Source organism: Lithobates pipiens, unplaced genomic scaffold (genome assembly GCF_037356315.1).
Source record: "Lithobates pipiens isolate NorthernLeopardFrog02 unplaced genomic scaffold, aLitPip1_a1.2 Scaffold_23, whole genome shotgun sequence".
NCBI classification, from domain to species: Eukaryota; Metazoa; Chordata; class Amphibia; order Anura; family Ranidae; genus Lithobates; species Lithobates pipiens.
The window spans coordinates 10,356,153-10,374,066 of record NW_027507785.1 but is presented as its reverse complement, the minus strand read 5'-3'; positions in this window follow the sequence as shown (position 1 = coordinate 10,374,066).

Here is a 17,914-nt window from a genome sequence, read left to right as displayed (position 1 = left end):
CGGTCGTTTCGCGGCGAATTTCCGACTTTCGCCGTCCGCGGGTTCGAACGCCTTTTTCCGTCGTTCGCCCCGGCGGACTTACGTGTTTAATGTATACAAGAACTTTAACCTTTCGTGACACGTTTATCATGTGTTACAGGACAACCAATTGAGACATGACAGCTCATGGACACTTGGACATTCCCCCTAACCTATAAATACACCCGATCCGGTGGCCATTTTACATTCTTTCTTCTGTCACTGTAGGGAAAGGATCCTGTGTGGAGTAGGGACAGAGAAAACGCTAGCTATTTGGTACACAAAAGTTCTTTTCAGGACTGGTATAGGTGTTAGGTCAGCAGCCTGAGTTTCTTTTGTCAGTTTAGATAAAGGGACAGAGCGCTGTATGCTGCTATTTTAGGGACAGCTCAGCCAGATTAGTCTTTCTTCATCATCATCATCATCATCATCATTAGCTGTTACTATCAGGTCCACAAAAGAGCTGTTCCAGCTAATCGTTCCAGCCTACTCTTTTTTGCCAATTTGTATAGGGACAGGCAGGAAGCAGTGTGTCAGGCAGTGAGGATAATTTTAAAGACTTGCTGTTACTATTAGTTCCACAAAGGTTCTTTTCAGGACTGGTATCAGTGGTACGGTAATAGGCTTGTACACGTATAATATTCTTTCTTCCAAATATAGAAAGAATATTATACTTGACTGCTGCCCTTCTGCTGCAGTCTGCTAATCATTCACAACTCACTTGTTCCACAAAGCTCTTTATCAGGACTGGTAACTTGGTCTGTCTAGGGTGCTACGGTACATAGGCTTGGGTGCGGTACAGTCTGCTGTTCTGTAAGGACCGCTATCGGTCCACAATACATAGGGTTGCCGTGCACTACTGCTGACCGCTGCCCTATACTGCAGCAGTCCTTCATTGGTATAGGGACTGACGTACAGTCTGCTAATCACTAACACACAACCTGCTTGGTCCACAAAAGTTCTTATAAGGACTGGTAACTTGGTATAGGGTGCTACGGTACATAGGCCTGAGTGCGTTACAGTCTGCTGTTCTGTAAGGACCGCTATCGGTCCACAATACATAGGGTTGCCGTGCACTACTGCTGACCGCTGCCCTATACTGCAGCAGTCCTTCAGCGGTATAGGGACTGACGCACAGTCTGCTAAACACTAACACACAACCTGCTTGGTCCACAAAAGTTTTTATAAGGACTGGTAACTTGGTATAGGGTGCTACGGTACATAGGCCTGAGTGCAGTACAGTCTGCTGTTCTGTAAGGACCGCTATCGGTCCACAATACATAGGGTTGCCGTGCACTACTGCTGACCGCTGCCCTATACTGCAGCAGTCCTTCATTGGTATAGGGACTGACGTACAGTCTGCTAATCACTAACACACAACCTGCTTGGTCCACAAAAGTTCTTATAAGGACTGGTAACTTGGTATAGGGTGCTACGGTACATAGGCCTGAGTGCGTTACAGTCTGCTGTTCTGTAAGGACCGCTATCGGTCCACAATACATAGGGTTGCCGTGCACTACTGCTGACCGCTGCCCTATACTGCAGCAGTCCTTCATTGGTATAGGGACTGACGTACAGTCTGCTAATCACTAACACACAACCTGCTTGTTCCACAAAAGTTCTTATAAGGACTGGTAACTTGGTATAGGGTGCTACGGTACATAGGCTTGAGTGCGGTACAGTCTGCTGTTCTGTAAGGACCGCTATCGGTCCACAATAGATAGGGTTGACGTGCACCACTGCTGACCGCTGCCCTATACTGCAGCAGTCCTTCAGCGGTATAGGGACTGACGTACAGTCTGCTAAACACTAATACACAACCTGCTTGGTCCACAAAAGTTCTTATAAGGACTGGTAACTTGGTATAGGGTGCTACGGTACATAGGCTTGAGTGCGGTACAGTCTGCTGTTCTGTAAGGACCGCTATCGGTCCACAATAGATAGGGTTGACGTGCACCACTGCTGACCGCTGCCCTATACTGCAGCAGTCCTTCAGCGGTATAGGGACTGACGCACAGTCTGCTAAACACTAACACACAACCTGCTTGGTCCACAAAAGTTTTTATAAGGACTGGTAACTTGGTATAGGGTGCTACGGTACATAGGCCTGAGTGCGTTACAGTCTGCTGTTCTGTAAGGACCGCTATCGGTCCACAATACATAGGGTTGCCGTGCACTACTGCTGACCGCTGCCCTATACTGCAGCAGTCCTTCATTGGTATAGGGACTGACGTACAGTCTGCTAATCACTAACACACAACCTGCTTGGTCCACAAAAGTTCTTATAAGGACTGGTAACTTGGTATAGGGTGCTACGGTACATAGGCCTGAGTGCGTTACAGTCTGCTGTTCTGTAAGGACCGCTATCGGTCCACAATACATAGGGTTGCCGTGCACTACTGCTGACCGCTGCCCTATACTGCAGCAGTCCTTCAGCGGTATAGGGACTGACGCACAGTCTGCTAAACACTAACACACAACCTGCTTGGTCCACAAAAGTTCTTATAAGGACTGGTAACTTGGTATAGGGTGCTACGGTACATAGGCCTGAGTGCAGTACAGTCTGCTGTTCTGTAAGGACCGCTATCGGTCCACAATACATAGGGTTGCCGTGCACTACTGCTGACCGCTGCCCTATACTGCAGCAGTCCTTCATTGGTATAGGGACTGACGTACAGTCTGCTAATCACTAACACACAACCTGCTTGTTCCACAAAAGTTCTTATAAGGACTGGTAACTTGGTATAGGGTGCTACGGTACATAGGCTTGAGTGCGGTACAGTCTGCTGTTCTGTAAGGACCGCTATCGGTCCACAATAGATAGGGTTGACGTGCACCACTGCTGACCGCTGCCCTATACTGCAGCAGTCCTTCAGCGGTATAGGGACTGACGTACAGTCTGCTAAACACTAATACACAACCTGCTTGGTCCACAAAAGTTCTTATAAGGACTGGTAACTTGGTATAGGGTGCTACGGTACATAGGCTTGAGTGCGGTACAGTCTGCTGTTCTGTAAGGACCGCTATCGGTCCACAATAGATAGGGTTGACGTGCACCACTGCTGACCGCTGCCCTATACTGCAGCAGTCCTTCAGCGGTATAGGGACTGACGTACAGTCTGCTAAACACTAATACACAACCTGCTTGGTCCACAAAAGTTCTTATAAGGACTGGTAACTTGGTATAGGGTGCTACGGTACATAGGCTTGAGTGCGGTACAGTCTGCTGTTCTGTAAGGACCGCTATAGGTCCACAATAGATAGGGTTGACGTGCACCACTGCTGACCGCTCACCTATACTGCAGCAGTCCTTCAGCGGTATAGGGACTAAGAGTTTTGTCACAGGGTCATTTAAAAAATGACATGCAGAGGAAGAGGCAGGCCCTTCCGCAGGGGTGGTAGGGGTAGGGCAGGAGCAACAGGCTTGAGCCAAAGTGGGAAGTTGCAGAAGGTGCGTTCAATTACTTTAAAGGATGCACCAGACTTGGTTGAGTGGCTCGCTCAGCCTTACTCTTCTGCACCCTCCTCATCCTCTCGATCTGCACCCTCTTCTTCACTCTCTGCTATGTGCACCCCCAAAGACACTACCACCAACAACACGACCACCACCACCACCACCACATACCTTCCGCTTGAGTCACTGGAATTATTTTCCGATCCATATCAAGAGGACATTTCTGATGCGCAGCCACTCTTGGTATTGGATCAGGAAGAGGAGGTAGCAACAAGCGCTACTCAGCAGTCTGACGCCAGTACCCAGATCAGCCCAAGGAGGAGGTTGGTCCCCGGTGTTGCTGCCTACTCTACTTATAGCGGTGGGGAAGGTGACGTTGATGATGACGTGTCTAGTGATGTCACGTGGGTGCCCACAAGAGAGGAAGAGGAGGGGAGTTCAGAGGGAGATATGGACCAGCAGATAGGGAGGAGAAGCAGCAATGACTTACATTGCACAGCAGGGACAAAGCAGACTGCAAATGTATCAGGAGCGAGTCATCGACCATGTACGGTCACATCTGGCGCTCCCAGGACACCGGCACATGGCTCCGCAGTGTGGGCTTTTTTTAACGTGTCCGCTGCTGACAATAGCGTTGCCATCTGCAATCTTTGCAGTCAACGCGTTAGTCGCGGTAAGCCCAATACTCACCTAGGGACGACCGCCTTAAGAAGGCACATGAGCAGCCATCACCGAGCCCAGTGGGAGCAACGGAACACACAAAGCCACACTGCAGGCTCTCACCGTCCAGCCTCGTCTTCTACTTCTCCTTCTCCTCTCTCCTCACAATTGTCCTCCACTCCACCTTCCATCACGCCAAGCTCACATTTTTCTGCAAAAAGGCAGGCTTCCGTGGGCCTAATGTTTGAGCGTAAAAAAATGATGACGCCGGATAACCCTCTTGCCCAACGGTTGGCGGCTGGCTTGTCAGAACTCATAGCCCGCCAACTACTGCCATATAAACTGGTGGACTCGGAGGCCTTTCGCAAATTTGTGGCCATTGGAACACCACAATGGAAGGTCCCAGGAAGGAAGTATTTCTCAGAGAAGGGCATCCCAGAGCTATATGGCCATGTTCAGCGGCAAGTGAATGTATCTCTGGCACACAGTGTCGGTGCCAAGATACATCTGACCACAGACACGTGGTCTAGCAAACACGGGCAGGGAAGGTATATCAGTTTTACTGCCCACTGGGTGAACCTTCTGACGGCCGTCAAGCATGTAACCCGTGGCACCCGTGTAGATTTGGTTTTACCGCCACGGATTGCATGCAGGCCTGACTCTTCTTCTCCTCCTCCTACTCCATCCTCCTCCCTCTCCTCCTCAGCTGCCTCCTCCTTTTCCGCTGCTAGCGTCTCTTCCACTGCACCGCCCAAGCTCCCCAGAACCTATTCCACATGCCAGGTGAGACGTTGCCATGCCGTGCTGCGTCTGTTGTGCCTGGAAGCAAAGAGCCACACTGGCCCGGCACTCCTTTCAGCTTTGCGTTCACAGGCAGATGAGTGGCTAACACCGCTCAATTTGACAGTTGGTAAAGTGGTGTGTGACAACGGTGCCAATCTGCTTAGCGCATTGAAACAGGGCAAAATCACGCACGTGCCGTGCATGGCACACGTCTTAAACTTGGTCGTGCAGCGATTCCTTGTCAAATACCCTGGGGTCCAGGACATCTTGCGGCAGGCAAGGAAAATCTCGGCCCATTTCAGAAGATCTTACACGGCCATGGCTCGCCTTGCTGACATTCAGCGGCGACACCATCTGCCGGTCAGACGTCTTATTTGCGATTGCCCGACGCGATGGAACTCAACCTTCTATATGCTTGATAGGCTGCTCCAGCAGAAACGTGCAGTTAACGTCTACCTGTATGAACTCTGCGAAAGAAACGGTTCTGGGGAGCTGGGTTTTTTTTCACCGCGCCAGTGGCTGCTCATGCGCGACACATGCAGACTTCTGCGGCCATTTGAGGAGATCACCAAACTGGTCAGTCGCAGCCATGGCGCCATCAGTGACATGGTACCTTATGCCTTCTTTCTGGAGCGTGCATTGCGTCGTGTCATTGATCAGGCTGTGGAGGAGCAGGAGCGGGAAGATGAGGAAGTCGCAATGCTGGATGAATTCCCAGGGGGGGCTACTCTATCTGAGACAAGTCAACAACAGGAGTCTGATGAGGAGTCAGAGGAGGATGGTGCCGGGGCGGATGAGCAGGAGCAAGAAGAGCATGCTTTAAACCTTTCTGGGATCCCTGTTGTGCGAGGATGGGGAGAGGAGAATGAAGAGGACGACATTATCCTGGATGATGAGCAGGAGCCAGGCCACCACACCGCTTCCACTTTAGTGCAAATGGGGGCCTTCATGCTCCAGTGTTTTAATAGGGACCCCCGTATAAAAAGCATGAGGGTCAAGGACCAGTACTGGGTGGCAACGTACTTAGACCCCCGGTACAAACACAAAATGGCGGAAATGTTACCGCCGTCGCAGAGGGCTGTCAGAATGCAGCACTTCCAGGCCTTGCTTCGAGAAATGCTGCATTCTGCTTTTGCGTGCGCTGGCAGAGGAGCAATTCCCACTCCCAGAGAAGGATTTGCGGGTACCAATCCAACAGCGCCTGCAAGAAGAGGCCGGTTTGAAGATGTGTTGGTGACTTCGGATATGAGGTCATTCTTTCAGCCGACCCATCGACAGGTGTCATCCGGATCCAGCATCAGGGAACGCCTAGACCGTCAGGTGTCCGACTACATTGGGTTAACGGCCGATGTGGACGCTCTGAGGAGTGATGAACCCCTAGACTACTGGGTGGGCAGGCTTGACCTCTGGCCAGAGCTTGCCCAATTTGCAATCGAACTGTTGGCTTGCCCCTCATCCAGTGTCCTGTCCGAAAGGACGTTCAGCGCAGCAGGGGGGATTGTGACCGATAAGCGTACTCGCCTAGCTCACCACAGTGTTAACTACCTCACATTTCTAAAAATGAATGAGGCATGGATCTCGGAGGAATTCAACACATGTGATCAGTAGACCATGTATATGTCTATAAACAATTTTTGGAATCAAGCACACAGACCTTCTTAATTCATTTGGCTCACTTCCCTGACCCAAAAAAGCACACCGTACTATATGCCCCTACCCTCCTCTTTGAAGAGGTTGAGCGGTGTCATATTTCTACTGGGGCTGCTTATTATGAGGGGTTCCCACCATCCCTGTGCTGTGCTGACTTCCTCCTGGGTGTTCTTATTATGAGGGGCTCCCACCATCCCTGTGCTGTGCTGACTTCCTCCTGGGGGTTCTTATTATGAGGGGATCACACCATCCCTGTGCTGTGCTGACTTCCTCCTGGGGCTGCTTACGGTGCTGCTGTCAGCGCTGTATGTCACGGAGCTGCTGTCAGCGCTGTATGTCACGGAGCTGCTGTCAGCGCTGTATGTCACGGAGCTGCTGTCAGCGCTGTATGTCACGGAGCTGCTGTCAGCGCTGTATGTCACGGAGCTGCTGTCAGCGCTGTATGTCACGGAGCTGCTGTCAGCGCTGTATGTCACGGAGCTGCTGTCAGCGCTGTATGTCACGGAGCTGCTGTCAGCGCTGTATGTCACGGAGCTGCTGTCAGCGCTGTATGTCACGGAGCTGCTGTCAGCGCTGTATGTCACGGTGCTGCTGTCAGCGCTGTATGTCACGGAGCTGCTGTCAGCGCTGTATGTCACGGAGCTGCTGTCAGCGCTGTATGTCACGGAGCTGCTGTCAGCGCTGTATGTCACGGAGCTGCTGTCAGCGCTGTATGTCACGGAGCTGCTGTCAGCGCTGTATGTCACGGTGCTGATGTCAGTGCTCTGTATTACGGTGCTGCTGTCAGTGCTCTGTATCTCCTGCACCCTCTTGTTTGCCTACCCTGGTCCCTGACCTTCCCTCTCCTCCATTGCCTTCATTAGCTCCATAGTCCTGAATTGTCAGAACAATTTCCCAAATAAAAAAAAAATGCTTGTAGTTATCGATCCCAAATTCACCTCATACATGTATTATGCTATTGTCCAGGTGGTGGGACTACGTGCTACCCCCTAATAATTACCCCGTGGCCGCAAATTCGACCTAAAGGTTTGCGAAATTCGCCTCCCATTGAAGTCAATGGAGCCCGCGGCGAACGGTCGTTTTCGCGAACGTTTGTGTCCGTTCGCGTTTCGCGTTCGCGAAACGTCCCGTCGGAAGTTCGTCCATCACTATCCTTGTCCACTCTCAGCGTGGGTTACAATCCACCATGGGTTTCCTGCCCATTCCCATCATGTGTCCCCCACCCACCCTGGGTCCCTCAGCCACCTTGGGTTCCTTGTCCACTCTCAGCGTGAGTTACCATCCACCATGGGTTTCCTTCCCATTCCCATCATAGGTCCCCCACTCACTCTGGGTCCCTCAGCCACTTTGGGTTCCTTGTCCACTCTCAGCGTGGGTTACAATCCACCATGGGTTTCCTGCCCATTCCCATCATATGTCCCCCACCCACTCTGGGTCCCTCAGCCACCTTGGGTTCCTTGTCCACTCTCAGCGTGGGTTACCATCCACCGAAGGGTTTCCTTCCCATTCCCATCATATGTCGCCCACCCACTCTGGGTTCCCCAGCCACCTTGGGTTCCTTGTCCACTCTCAGCGTGGGTTACCATCCACCGAAGGGTTTCCTTCCCATTCCCATCATATGTCCCCCACCCACTCTGGGTCCCCCAGCCACCTTGAGTTCCCTACCAATTTCAGCATGGGTCCCTATCCACCTGGGGTTCCCTGTCCATTATCAGCATGTGTCCCCCATCCACTCCAGGTCCCCCCTATTATTTTGGTTCCAACCCCACACTAAAAGTGAATCCCTTTCCACCATGGGTTTCCTGCCCATTCTCAGTATGTATTCCCCACCCACCCTGGGTCCCTCAGCCACCTTGGGTTCCTTGTCCACTCTCAGCGTGGGTTACTATCCACCATGGGTTTCCTTCCCATTCCTATCATGTGTCCCCCACCCACTCTGGGTCCCTCAGCCACCTTGGGTTCCTTGCCCACTCTCAGAATTTTTCCCTATCCACTTTGGGTTTATTGCCTGCACTTAGCATTTTCCCCCTACTCACCCTGGGTCCCCCAGCCATCTTGAGTTCCCTACCAATTTTAGCATGGGTCCCTATCCACCTTGGGTTCCCTGTCCATTATCAGCATGTGTCCCCCATCCACTCCAGGTCCCCCCTAATATTTTGGTTCTGAACCCACACTAAGAGTGGATTCCTTTCCACCATGGGTTTCCTTCCCATTCTCAGCATGTGTTCCCCACCCACCCTGGGTCCCTCAGCCACCTTGGGTTCCTTGTCCACTCTCAGGGTGGGTTACTATCCACCATGGGTTTCCTGCCCATTCCCATCATGTGCCCCCCACCCACTCTAGGTCCCTCAGCCACCTTGGGTTCCTTGCCCCCTCTCAGAATTTTTCCCTATCCACCTTGTTTTTTTTTCCTGCTCTTAGCACCCCCCCCCCATTCACCCTGGGTCCCCCAACCACCTTGAGTTCCCTACCAATTTCAGCATGGGTCCCTATCCACCTTGAGTTCCCTGTCCATTATCAGCATGTGTCTCCCACCCACTCCAGGTCCCCCCTATTATTTTGGTTCCAAACCCACACTCAAAGTGAATCCCTTTCCACCACAGGTTTCCTGACCATTCTCAGTATGTATTCCCCACCCACCCTGGGTCCCTCAGCCACCTTGGGTTCCTTGTCCACTCTCAGCGTGGGTTACTATCCACCATGGGTTTCCTTCCCATTCCCATCATGTGTCCCCCACCCACTCTGGGTCCCTCAGCCACCTTGGGTTCCTTGCTCACTCTCAGAATTTTTCCCTATCCACTTTGGGTTAATTGCCTGCTCTTAGCATTTTCCCCCTACTCACCCTGGGTCCCCCAGCCACCTTGAGTTCCCTACCAATTTACACATTTCAGCATGGGTCCCTATCCCCCTTGGGTTCCCTGTCCATTATCAGCATGTGTCCTCCCATCCACTCCAGGTCCCCCCTAATATTTTGGTTCTGAACCCACACTCAGAGTGGATTCCTTTCCACCATGGGTTTCCTGCCAATTCTCAGCATGTGTTCCCCACCCACTCTGGGTCCCTCAGCCACCTTGGGTTCCTTGTCCACTCTCAGCGTGGATTACTATCTACCATGGGTCTCTTTCCCATTCCCATCATGTGCCCCCCACCCACTCTGGGTCCCTCAGCCACCTTGGGTTCCTTTTCCACTCTCAGCGTGGGTTACTATCCACCATGGGTTTCCTGCCCATTCCCATCATGTGCCCCCCACCCACTCTGGGTCCCTCAGCCACCTTGGGTTCCTTGCCCATTCTCAGAATTTTTCCCTATCCACCTTAGGTTTCTTGCCTGCTCTTAGCATTTTCCACCCACTCACCCTGGGTCCCCCAGCCACCTTGAGTTCCCTGCCAATTTCAGCATGGGTCCCTAGCCACCTTGGGATTCCCTGCCCATTATCAGCATGTGTCCTCCACTCACTCTAGGTTCCCCAGCCACTTTGGGATTCCTGCCAATTACCAGCATGGATCACTATCCACCTTGGGTTCCTTGCCTGCTTTTAGAATGTGTCCCCCACCTACCCTCGTTCCCCAAGTCACCTTGGGTTCCCTGCCCACTTTCAGTATTTGTCCTACCTTTGGTTAACTGGCTATTCTCAGGATACATTCCCCATCAACTATGGATTCCCTGGCAAATCTCTGTATTTGGTTCCCTGGCCAATCTCTGTATTTGTTCCCCATGGTATACTCTTGGTCCACCCTTACACTCATCATGAATTTCTCACTCACCATAGGTTCCCTGCCCATTTTCAGTGTTATTTCTCACCCTTATGGGTTGCCTGCACACTTTTATTGTGAATCCTCCACCCACGATGGATTCTGTGCCCACTGCCACACAGCTTCCACACCCATCTTCAGTTCCCCACACATTCAGAACACAAGTCCTTCACCCGCCCTTGGTTCCCTGTCCACTATTTATGAATTCCCTGCCTACATTCATCACAAGTCCTGCATCCACCGTAAGCTTCATGTGCATTCCCATTGTGAACAGAGTCACTTTGGGGGGGGGGGGCTTGTGGAACCCAGCTTACCTTGGAGAGCTCTGGAAACTCCTTGTCCAGATCCCCCACCCCCTCCTATGTGTAAGTCTCCCTGTGTCTATTAGGGACACAGGGTGAGTGAGAACCCCAGTCTGATCTGCACTAATCAAACTCACCGTACAACCACACCAGACTCAGCATTTCCTTTTACCCGCTATCCAGGGTCTTATATGTGTGGTTTGTGTTGAAGGAATGAGGGACCTCTTTCACTTGGAGCAATAATATTTCTGCATACTATCCCTCAAGAATATATGAAGATAAAGTCCACCTTTCGTCAGAGACCATTGCTAGATGGTTTGAGGTGGGGTGGGGGTTGCTATGTGTTTGTTAAGTGCCCATATCTCATTGTTCTATTGTTTGTGTCTGCCTTGGAAGCAACCTATTATGGGATGTATATGTCTATGCGGATTAACTGTGAGAGGGGAGGGGGGGGGGGGTTTCTCTAGTAGCCTCTCTCAAAGACTGTTTACTATTGGAAAGTTGAGTACACCTGTGTCATTCTACTGGTGGAGGTAAAGTTTACCTGCCCTGTATCATTATGCAAAGAAGGGGGGATTGTCCAGTTATTATTCTGGTGTACTCCAGAACTGGTGTTGCCTGGTTCTTGGGGTAACTATAGCCAGACTTGCAGGTCTCGTGTTCCAGAACTTGGGAAGCAGTTTCTTTGTGGAGGTACCCAACAGGGTGTCCGGAGTCCATCACACTCATCATAAGTCCTCTACCATCCATGGCTTACCTGCCCACATTTATATTGAGTACTGCACTGTCCATAGATTTCCTGTCCACTCTCATGAATGGTCCCTCGCCTACCCTAGGTATCCCACCCACTCTCAACATTTGCCCCTCTCAGCATGGCTCATCAACCCCATCCTAGGTTCCCTGTCCCCTCTCAGCATGTGGGAATGTTGGTCAGATCTCATCACTATGAAAGAATCATCTTTATTTGGATTATATAAGTCCAAAAAGGACTTGTAATTGTTCAAAAAGTTATGTCATAGTAATGTTTTACACCCAAAACACAATGACAATCATTAAATTACTAACCAGTCCCTTGGCAAGTGCATATAGCTAGTCTGCTCGGTGGCTCTGTTCCAGAATAATGTCTGGTCTGGTTACAGAAAGCAGTATCATTAGGTGCCAGGCATCTTTTAGTTAAAGCCCTCGTGTAGTTATGTCATGGGTGAGTCAGGGCCCAGTTATAAACTAGGTTGGGAGGAGCCCTAGTCCAATTGCGGCATGGTAGCCAAACACCCCACATCTACGCAGATGTAGCCAGAAAGTGGAGGCCCTGGATAGGTCTGGTGGCCGGAGAGACATAGACCTGCACCCAGAAGAGCTTGTTGTAGACTTCCTGTCCCTTATGGAGGTGGGGGCTAAGGTGAGTTTTAAAAGACTTTTTAGGCCAGGCTCAGAGTTCCCTGAGTGAGGCTATCCCCCTGGAAGATCCTGGGAGAAGTGTACATATGGAGGAGGTGAGTGCAGTGATCCTATACTAATGAATACTAATGACTAATCCTTGATAAGAGAAGAAGACCTCCAGCTAATAGTTAGCATTTATAAGATGCCGGAACTTCAGCCAGATGTCAAGGACAATGCAACTCCTGTATGGAAGAAGATGAGCAACCTTGGACCTAGAAAACTCAGAGAAAGGTCCTGGGACCCAGAGAACCAGAGGTGTCAGGACCTAAAGAACCTGGAACCCAGGAGAAGAAGAAAATGGAGGTGTCGGGTGGAGGTGGAGGACCTGGAAAACCTGAAACCCAGAAGAAGAGGATGGAAATGTCGAGACCTAGAGAACCTAGAACTCAGAAGAGGAAGAGGATGGAATGTCGGACCCTAGAGAACCTAGAACTCAGAAGAGGAAGAGGATGGAATGTCGGACCCTAGAGAACCTAGAACTCAGAAGAGGAAGAGGATGGAATGTCGGACCCTAGAGAACCTAGAACTCAGAAGAGGAAGAGGATGGGGGCGCAGGGACCTAGAGAACTTGGAACTCAAAATAATGCAGTGTACACATGAGCGGAATGTCCACAGAAAAAGTCAGACAGAAGCTTTTTTTCACATATTCCGATTGTGTGTATGCCTCATCAGTCTTTTTTATATGAAAATTCTGCTGTTCCGACGGACCAAAAACGACACATGCTCTGAAGCAAGTATGAGACTGAGGCTATTGGCTACTGGCTATTGACCTTCCTTTTTCTAGTCCCGTCATACGTGCTGTACGTCACCCCATTCTTAACTTGGACTTTGGTGTGATCGTGTGTACGCAAGACAGTTTCAGCGGAACTCTGTCGGAACTCCCTCGGAAAAACCTTCGGAGTTTATTCCGAAGGGAAAACCGGTCGTGTGTACGCGGCATTAGAAGAGGATGGAGGCGTCGGGACCTAGAGAACCTGGAATCCAGAAGAAGAAGAGGATGGAGGTGTCAGGACATAAAGAACCTGGAATCCAGAAGAAGAAGAGGATGGAGGTGTCGGGACCTAGAGAACCTGGAATCCAGAAGAAGAAGAGGATGGAGGTGTCGGGACATAGAGAACCTGGAATCCAGAAGAAGAAGAGGATGGAGGTGTCGGGACATAGAGAACCTGGAATCCAGAAGAAGAAGAGGATGGAGGTGTTGGGACATAGAGAACCTGGAATCCAGAAGAAGAAGAGGATGGAGGTGTCGGGACATAGAGAACCTGGAATCCAGAAGAAGAAGAGGATGGAGGTGTCGGGACATAGAGAACCTGGAATCCAGAAGAAGAAGAGGATGGAGGTGTTGGGACATAGAGAACCTGGAATCCAGAAGAAGAAGAGGATGGAGGTGTCGGGACATAGAGGACCTGGAACACAGAAGTAGAAGAGGATGGAGGCATCAGGACGTACATAGAGAACCTGAAACCCAGAAGAAGAGGATGGAGGCGTCGGGACCTAGAGAACCTGGAATCCAGAAGAAGAAGAGGATGGAGGGGTTGGGACATAGAGGACCTGGAACACAGAAGTAAAAGAGGATGGAGGTGTCGGGACATAGAGGACCTGGAACACAGAAGTAAAAGAGGATGGAGGCATCAGGAGATAGAGAACCTGAAACCCAGAAGAGGATGGAGGCGTTTGGACCTACAGAACCTGGTACCCAGAAGAGGACAGTTGCAAGAGACAGCTTTGATCTGCTATGCCTGGAAGAAGGGAGTACAGTTATGTAAGTATAAAAAGAGTTTTGGTTGTGTAAAGAAAATGTGGACTGTATGATAGATGGAGAATGGAAATTATTTTAGGTGACCCTTAGAAAGAACCTAATTCTCAAAATTTGGATGACTTGGTTAAGTAGCTGAGAATGCTATTCTGAATATGTTGGATGCTCTGTAAAACTAAGCATGGGACATGGGCAGGATAATTCACTAATTCACAACCGTAAATGGTGGATGTCCCTCTAAGCTTCAAATCTAATCTCAGCACATTCTCTCTTCTGCTGTTGCTGTCACCGGTGATAACTTTGACATAATTACCACAAGATGGAGGAGATAATAGTCAATTATCAGTCATAGCTGACCTTTCCCCCCCGATCTTTTCACATTTACAGACTGTAGTAGAGGAAACCGTCTTCTCCGTCTCTCTTCCATGCTCCACAAATGGCCGCTTATCTTCTCTTACGCCTTATCCCATTAGTGTTAACACATTTAATGGCGAGATGAGACAGAAGTGACACCATAATTAGCCGCGCTGAAGAGGCTCGTCTGCCGTCTTTATGAAGCATAAGGCGTGCTGTAATTGGACCACTCGCCGTAATCATTTGGAGAAGATTGTTCCTGCTTTATCGAGAAGACGGCACTCAGCCGCGAATATTGACTTACTCGGCCACCGTCATACACTTATTTTTCAGAGGAGACCATATGACTAAAGCTCAGTCTAGACTGCGTGATCAGAGAAAATGAGACGATGAACCATTTTTTTTTTATCAAAACAGGAAACACGGGAAGGTTCGGTGCCCAGTCAGGTGACTGGTGTATAGGCATTTGTCACATGGTCTCAAGCCAATTGAGGGAGAGTCTTTCAGGGTAAGCCATCCAATTACTGGCTCTGAAGAACCAACCAGCTGAAATTAGCTGTCCTCGGTCCTCTGAACTGGCAAAGCATTGGTCATGTGCCTGGGACTTTTACATTTCTAACATTTTAAATGAAAGCAGAACTATGGCTTCCTGTAAAAAAATATATGTGCCGTAGTAATTAATTATAAGTGTATCTGTAAGTCTCCCAGTATGGTAACACAAATACCTGAAGATCATGCCAGTGAAGTCCACCTAATTCAGTGTCTGGTGATGGGGTGGCAACTATGCTGCACTGCTTCTTCTGAATTTAAAGAAGAGTTGTCGCTCTCATGTAGGATAAGCCTGCTTGTACTACAAAGAACTAAAATGTAGCGCTAAAGAAATGCATAAATGTGAAACGTGATGAACACAAATAAAGTTCAAATATTGAAAAATAAGTCTATAAAGTTTGTGAAGCTCAGAAGTGAAACTTAAATGTAGTGTTTCATACAATGTATGAACCCAAGAAGGTTCGGAAGTGGTGTTTCACACAATGTGTAGGCCAAAGAAGTCGCAGAAATATCTCACTTCGATGACATCAAGATAATAAGAAATGGGTACTCTTACCGGAACCACTGGACCGGTGCATAAACACTAGGTCGTACAGGCATGTAGGGATGGAACATCAATGGAACCACGCAGGTCTGTCTGTCGTCGGAAGGGCTGCAACTCCGTTAGCAACTCCTTCACCTCCAACAAAGAGGGGTTCTCCGAGCCATAGACTGCCGACATGAAGCCCCAACCCTACGCTGCTCCTTCTTATCCTGGGGTAGGCCTCAGACTGCCTAGCAACCAGGGAACTTCCAGATAGGCCCCAGACTTCGGGCCTAGTAACCGGGAGCTTTCAACACACGTCCAACCAGACAGCCGCTCAGGTGGCACTGAACTAGGCTTGCCACCTGTCCGGTTTTCACCCGGACAGTACGGGTTTAGGAGGCTGTGCCCGGGTTTCCCTCTGCCTCACACCCGGACACTATATCCAGCTGACAGGGAGTACCATGGGGCCTCCTTTTACGAGCCCCAGCACACACCCGGACAGCAGGGGGATCGGAGCGGCGGGCGGGGCGGGGGAGCAATTACATAAGGGAGAGAGAGGCGACAGGCAGTTGCTGGTGAGTAATAAATTAAATTGTTTAAAAACAATCGACTCACTCTCCATGGCAGAGCTGTAGTCATGTCAGTCTGTGAAGTCGGCTGTCCCATCCTCCCCTCCGATCCACGCTGCTCTTATCACTGAATCGCTGGAGGAAGCCAATGATACAGAGCCGCGGGGAAACTGCAGTGAGCTGTCAGCCTGGGACTCAATCAATCGATCAATCCTCGACCAATCAGAGCGTTTCGGAGGCTTAACCACACCTCCTTCATCAGAGGCTGACAGTTCACATGAGTTTCCCGCGGCTCTCTGTTTCCTCCAGAGATTCAGTGATAAGAGCAGCGTGGATTAGAGGGGAGGATGGGACAGCTGACTTCACAGACTGACATGACTACAGCTCTGCCTCCTCTATTTGCACCCCTTCCTCTGTATTTGCACCCCCCTTCCCTGTATTTGTACCCCCTCCTCTGTAATTGTCCCCCCCTCTGTATTTGCCCCTATCTCTGTAATTACCCCCTCCTCTATTTGCACCCCCTCCTCTGTATTTGCACCCCCTCCCCTGTATTTGCACCCCCTCCTCTGTAATTGTCCCCCCCTCTGTATTTGCTCCCCTATTTCTTTAATCACCCCCTCCACTATTTGCACCCCCTCCTCTATATTTGCACCCCCATCCCCTGTATTTGCACCCCCTCCTCTGTAATTGTCCCCCCTCCTCTGTATTTGCTCCCCTATCTCTTTTAATTACCCCTCCTCTATTTGCACCCCCTCCTCTGTATTTGCACCCCCTCTGTATTTGCACCCCCTCCTCTAATTGCCCCCCCAATCTCTGTAATTGTCCCCCCTCCTCTGTAATTGCCTGCCGCTCCGAACCCCCTGCTGTCCGGGCCCCCGTGATACCCCCTGTCGGCTGCCATGGGGGTATTGGAGGGAGGAGGATTTGTGCTGGTAGGGGAAGAAGATTTGTAGGGAAGGGAAAATAGGAGGGAATGGAGAATAATAGCACCCCAATTGCAAAGCAAAACTTCTTTTTCGTGACAGGCATCCCACAATTCTATTTTCTGCGATTTATCGGGTGACAATCGCAGCAAGATCACACCGCAGTTGGGGTGCCATGCCATGCGCTGCTAAAGTGTTCGGGGTTGGCTTGAAGACAAGGTGGCAACCCTACACCGAACCCCCTCCGATCACCTGACTCCTCCCAAATAAATAGGCTCTCCCAACGGGTTATGGGGCCAAAGAAAACCCCTGCCAATTGGCTAGAACAACCTATCCACTCATAATCCAAGTTCATGTACACCTTGTCATTCCAGTGCCATAGGTGACAATGCCACCCAGCGATAGAGGGGAGAGGTGCATCAAACTCAGAGTTAGGTAAAGAATCAGACAACAATTGGTCAGGTAGTTACCACCTAGCAAACTAGATTTGACAGTATCCCTGTTCAAGACCAGGCTGCTACATGAGCAATATATCCTGTATGTGCTGCTGGTGGTGGAGGGGGGTTGCATTTAACCCCTTCAGATCCACGCTATAGCCAAATGACGGCTACAGCACGGATCTGCTTTGCCGGGAGGCCATCAATAGATGTCCTCCCCTTTGCACGCTCTCCGCGCCCCCCCTGAAGGGCACGCGGCATGCGCTGTGATCAGCCGAGTCTATGAGACTCGGGCGATCACAGATCGGAGTAAGAGGTCGATACCGACCCCATACCACGTGATCAGCTGTCAGCCAATGACGTGACGTAAACAGAAGATCAGTAATCTTTTTTTTCTTCTCACTTTGACAGCGCCAGGAGAAAAAAAAAAGGCGATCACCGGCTTCTGTTGAAGGGACATCTGTCCCGAAGAGGAAGAGGCGAAGCCGCCTCATATGTGCCAACCAGCAGTACCGCCTGCCAGTGCCACGAATCAGTGCCCACAGTGCCACGAATCAGTACATAAGTGCCAGCAATCAGTGCTATCTATCAATGCCCACGAGTGCCACCTATCAATTCCCACCAGTGGTGCCAATCAGTGCCTCATCAGTGCCACCTAGCAGTGCTGTCTATCAGTGTCACCTACCAGTGCCGACCAGTGCCCATCACTGCCACCCATCAATGCCCATCATTGCCACCCAT